This window comes from Zea mays, chromosome 4, assembly GCF_902167145.1.
Source record: "Zea mays cultivar B73 chromosome 4, Zm-B73-REFERENCE-NAM-5.0, whole genome shotgun sequence".
NCBI lineage: Eukaryota > Viridiplantae > Streptophyta > Magnoliopsida > Poales > Poaceae > Zea > Zea mays.
Genome location: NC_050099.1, coordinates 192,373,769 through 192,379,813, shown reverse-complemented (window position 1 = coordinate 192,379,813; position 6,045 = coordinate 192,373,769).

Below are 6,045 nucleotides of genomic sequence, written 5' to 3'. Positions count from 1 at the left end.
CATGCCTTTTTGTATCATGATAGGAAAAATTCTAGAAATGCTTTTAGAAGATATCATGCTTATGATTCTTATGCTATGACTGCTTCTAGTTCTCATGTTGTGCATGATAGAAAAGTTGGTAGGAGGAATGTTGTTCATAATATGCCTAGGAGAAATGTTGTTAATATTCCTAGGAAAGTTAATGAGCCTTCTACAATATATCATGCTTTGAATGCTTCCTTTGCAATTTATAGAAAGGATAGAAAGGTAATTGCTAGAAAGTTAGGGGCAAAATGCAAGGGTGATAAAACTTGCATTTGGGTCCCTAAGGATATTTGCACTAACCTTGTAGGACCCAACAAGAGTTGGGTACCTAAGTCCCAAGCCTAAATTTGCCTTGCAGGTTTATGCATCCGGGGGTTCAAGCTGGATTATTGATAGCGGATGCATAAACCATATGACGGGGGAGAGGAAGATGTTCACCTCCTACGTCAAGAATAAGGATTCCCAAGAATCAATTATATTCGGTGATGGGAATCAAGGCAAGGTAAAAGGATTAGGTAAAATTGCAATATCAAATGAGCACTCAATTTCTAATGTGTTTTTAGTTGAGTCCTTGGGATATAATTTGCTATCTGTTAGTCAATTATGCAACATGGGGTATAACTGTCTATTTACAAACGTAGATGTGTCTGTCTTTAGAAGAAGCGATGGTTCATTAGCTTTTAAGGGTGTATTAGACGGCAAACTTTATTTAGTTGATTTTGCAAAAGAAGAGGCCGGTCTAGATGCATGCCTAATAGCTAAGACTAGCATGGGCTGGCTGTGGCATCGCCGCTTAGCACATGTGGGGATGAAGAACCTTCACAAGCTTCTAAAGGGAGAACACGTGATAGGTTTGACTAACGTGCATTTCGAAAAAGATAGACCTTGTGCAGCTTGTCAAGCAGGTAAACAAGTGGGAGGAGCGCATCACAGCAAGAATGTGATGACCACCTCAAGACCCCTGGAGCTGCTGCATATGGATCTCTTCGGACCCGTCGCCTATCTGAGCATAGGAGGGAGTAAGTATGGTTTAGTTATTGTTGATGACTTTTCCCGCTTCACTTGGGTATTCTTTTTGCAGGATAAGTCTGAAACCCAAGGGACCCTCAAGCGCTTCCTCAGGAGAGCTCAAAATGAGTTTGAGCTCAAGGTGAAGAAGATAAGGAGTGACAATGGGTCCGAGTTCAAGAACCTTCAAGTTGAGGAGTTCCTTGAGGAGGAAGGGATCAAGCACGAGTTCTCCGCTCCCTACACACCACAGCAAAATGGTGTGGTAGAGAGGAAGAACAGGACGCTAATCGATATGGCGAGGACAATGCTTGGAGAATTCAAGACCCCCGAGCGTTTTTGGTCGGAAGCCGTGAACACGGCTTGCCACGCCATCAACAGGGTCTATCTTCATCGCCTCCTCAAGAAGACTTCGTATGAGCTACTAACCGGTAACAAACCCAATGTATCTTACTTTCGTGTATTTGGGAGCAAGTGCTACATTCTAGTGAAGAAGGGTAGAAATTCTAAGTTTGCTCCCAAAGCTGTAGAAGGGTTTTTGTTAGGTTATGACTCAAATACAAAGGCGTATAGAGTCTTCAACAAATCATCGGGTTTGGTTGAAGTCTCTAGCGACGTTGTATTTGATGAGACTAATGGCTCTCCAAAAGAGCAAGTTGTTGATTGTGATGATGTAGATGAAGAAGATGTTCCGACGGCCGCTATACGAACCATGGCGATTGGAGAAGTGAGGCCACAGGAACAAGATGAACGAGATCAACCTTCTTCCTCAACTATGGTGCATTCCCCAACCAAAGATGACGAACAGGTACCTCAAGTGGAGGCGCTTGATCAAGGGGGAGCACAAGATGATCAAGTGATGGAGGAAAAAGCGCAACCAGCACCTCCAACCCAAGTTCGAGCGATGATTCAAATGGATCATCCCGTCGACCAAATTCTGGGTGACATTAGCAAGGGAGTAACTACTCGATCTCGATTAGTTAATTTTTGTGAGCATTACTCCTTTGTCTCTTCTATTGAGCCTTTCAGGGTAGAGGAGGCCTTGCTAGATCCGGACTGGGTGTTGGCCATGCAGGAGGAGCTCAACAACTTCAAGCACAATGAAGTTTGGACACTGGTGCCTCGTCCGAAGCAAAATGTTGTGGGAACCAAGTGGGTATTCCGCAACAAACAGGACGAGCATGGGGTGGTGACGAGGAACAAGGCTCGACTTGTGGCAAAAGGTTATGCTCAAGTCGCAGGTTTGGACTTTGAGGAGACATTTGCTCCTGTGGCTAGGCTAGAATCAATTCGTATTTTGCTAGCATATGCCGCTCACCATTCTTTCAGGTTGTACCAAATGGATGTGAAGAGCGCTTTCCTCAACGGGCCAATCAAGGAGGAGGTGTACGTGGAGCAACCCCCTGGCTTCGAGGATGAACGGTACCCCGACTATGTGTGTAAGCTCTCTAAGGCGCTCTATGGACTTAAGCAAGCCCCAAGAGCATGGTATGAATGCCTTAGAGACTTTTTAATTGCTAATGCTTTCAAGGTTGGGAAAGCCGATCCAACTCTTTTTACAAAGACTTGTGATGGTGATTTGTTTGTGTGCCAAATTTATGTCGATGACATAATATTTGGTTCTACTAACCAAAAGTCTTGTGAAGAGTTTAGCAGGGTGATGACGCAGAAATTCGAGATGTCGATGATGGGCGAGTTGAACTACTTCCTTGGGTTCCAAGTGAAGCAACTCAAGGACGGCACCTTCATCTCCCAAACGAAGTACACGCAAGATCTGCTAAAGCGGTTTGGGATGAAGGACGCCAAGCCCGCAAAGACTCCGATGGGGACCGACGGACACACCGACCTCAACAAAGGAGGTAAGTCCGTTGATCAAAAAGCATACCGGTCAATGATAGGTTCTTTGCTTTACTTATGTGCTAGTAGACCGGATATTATGCTTAGCGTATGCATGTGTGCTAGATTTCAATCCGATCCTAAGGAGTGTCACTTAGTGGCGGTAAAGCGAATTCTTAGATATTTGGTTGCTACGCCTTGCTTCGGGCTCTGGTATCCAAAGGGGTCTACCTTTGACTTAGTTGGATACTCAGACTCCGACTATGCTGGATGTAAGGTCGATAGGAAGAGTACATCGGGGACGTGTCAATTCTTAGGAAGGTCCCTGGTGTCATGGAACTCTAAGAAACAAACCTCCGTTGCCCTATCCACCGCTGAGGCCGAGTACGTTGCCGCAGGTCAGTGTTGCGCGCAACTACTTTGGATGAGGCAAACCCTCCGGGACTTTGGCTACAATCTGAGCAAAGTCCCACTCCTATGTGACAATGAGAGTGCTATCCGCATGGCGGAGAATCCTGTTGAGCACAGCCGCACAAAGCACATAGACATCCGGCATCACTTTTTGAGAGACCACCAGCAAAAGGGAGATATCGAAGTGTTTCATGTTAGCACCGAGAACCAGCTAGCCGATATCTTTACCAAGCCTCTAGATGAGAAGACCTTTTGCAGGCTGCGTAGTGAGCTAAATGTCTTAGATTCGCGGAACTTGGATTGAATTATAGCATACATGTGTTTATGCCTTTAATCAGGTTCATTCTGCATTTTGTTGCTTATTGTGGTGCTCAAGTTGTACAAACACTCCCTGGACCTCACAAGTCCATTGCAAAGTGATGCACATGTTTAGGGGGAGATGTGTTACAACTTGACCCTTTGAGACTAACCATTTGCTTGAGTTTGCTTGATTTAGTCTCGAAGGTGAATTGAAAGGGAAAGGTGAACTTGGACCATGCAAGACTTCCACTGCACTCCGATGAGAGGGTAACTTATTCCAAGTTCATCTCTATGATCTTATTGCCTTTGTACTCTTAATTGAAGATTTTGGTGAGGCAATGGGGTTAAAGGGCCAAGATCGATCCCGTTTTGGTGCTTGATGCCAAAGGGGGAGAAAATAAAGGCCAAAGAAATAAATGGATCAGCTGCCACTTGAGAGATTTTGAAAATAGTAGAATAGAGCTTTTTGTTTTAGCAAAATTCTTTTATTGTGTCTCTTGTCAAAAGTTGGCTTCTTGTGGGGAGAAGTGGTAATTATGGGAAATAGGGGGAGTTTTTGAAATCTTTGATCAATCTCTTTTGGAATAACTCTCTATATGCTTTAACATGTGTGTTTGACTTAGAGATAGAGATTTGAGTTTGATTTCAAAAACAAACCAAGTGGTGGAAAAGGATGATCCATATATGCCAAACATGAATCAAAATAAATTTAAGTGTTATTTGAAGTGGTTTTGCACTTGTTCTAGTTGCTTTATGTTGTGTTGGCATAAATCACCAAAAAGGGGGAGATTGAAAGGGAAATGTGCCCTTGGGCCATTTCTAAGTATTTTGGTGATTGAGTGCCAACTCAAGTGCTTAAAATGTGAATTTATGCAATGGATGAACAGAGTGCAAATCAAGAGCAAAGGTATGTTTCTAAGTCTTAGTACATTGGTTTTGTGTACTAATATACTTGTCTAAGTATTGGAAACAGGAAGAAAAAGAAAAGGAAAAAGGTGGTTGTGTACAGCTAAGGGGCTGTTTCGGTCTGGGGCACCGGACAGTGTCCGGTGCGCCAGGCTGCCTCGGCCGAACAGGCCGCTCTCGGGAATTCGCCGACGGCGTACGGCTAAAATTCACCGGACTGTCCGGTGTGCACCGGACTGTCTGGTGAGCCAACGGTCGGCTAGGGCCAACGGTCGGCCGCGGATTCTGCGCGCGACACGTGGCCAAGCCAACGGTCGGAAGGGGGCACCGGACTGTCCGGTCCGGTGCGCCAACGGCTCCCAGATCAGTAACGGTCGACTGCGCTGTTTAAGGAAGGAAATCGGGCACCGGACAGTGTCCGGTGTGCACCGGACTGTCCGGTGCGCCCGACGACAGAAGGCAAGATCAGCCTTCCAGATTTGCTCTCAACGGCTCCTAGCTGCCTTGGGGCTATAAAAGGGACCCCTAGGCGCATGGAGGAGGCAACCAAGCAACCTTAGAGCATTCTTGATCATCCACACTCAGTCTTTGCGCATTCGTTTGTCATTCTAAGTGATTCGAGCTCCGTTCTAGTGAGAACTTTGAGATAGTCTTTTTGAGCTCGATTCTTGGCCGTGTGTGTGCGCATTTTGCTGTGGATTTGTGTGTGTTGCTTCCCTCCCTTACTCCGTATTTCTTGTTGAATCTCAAGTGTAAGGGCGAGAGACTCCAAGTTGTGGAGATTCCTCGCAAACGGGAAATTGAAAGGAAAAGCATAACACTGTGGTATTCAAGTTGATCATTGGATCACTTGAGAGGAGTTGAGTGCAACTCTCGTCCGTTGGGACGCCACAACGTGGAGTAGGCAAGTTTTGTACTTGGCCGAACCACGGGATAAATCACTGTGTCTTCTCTGTGTTGAACTCCGTGTGATTATCCTATTGTGCAAGATCTTCTCTCTAGCCACTTGGCATTAACTGTGCTAACACTTAATCAAAGTTTTGTGGCTTAAGTTTTGAAGTTTACAGGATCACCTATTCACCCCCCCCCTCTAGGTGCTCTCACCATGCACCATGTGGACGCCTACACTACTGCCTTAAGAAGTACTTGAAAGCACCTAGAGGGGGGTGAATAGGTGATCCTGTAAAAACTTAAAACTTAAAGCCACAAAACTTGATTAAGTGTTAGCACAATGAAATCAAGTGGCTAAGGACCGAGCTCTTGTGAAACACAATAGTCACAACGAGAACAAGCACAAGAGACACGATGGTTTATCTCATGGTGTGGCCAAGTACAACACTTGCCTACTCCACGTTGTGGCGTCCCAATGGACGAGGGTTACACTCAACCCCTTTCAAGTGATCCAAAGATCCACTTAAATACCATGGTGTTTTTCTTTCTTTCACTATATCTCGTTTGCGAGGAATCTCCACAACTTGGAGCCTCTCGCCCTTACAAATGATGATCACAAAGAAGCACAGATGTAAGGGAGGGAAAAGCAACACACACAAGTCTCAAAAG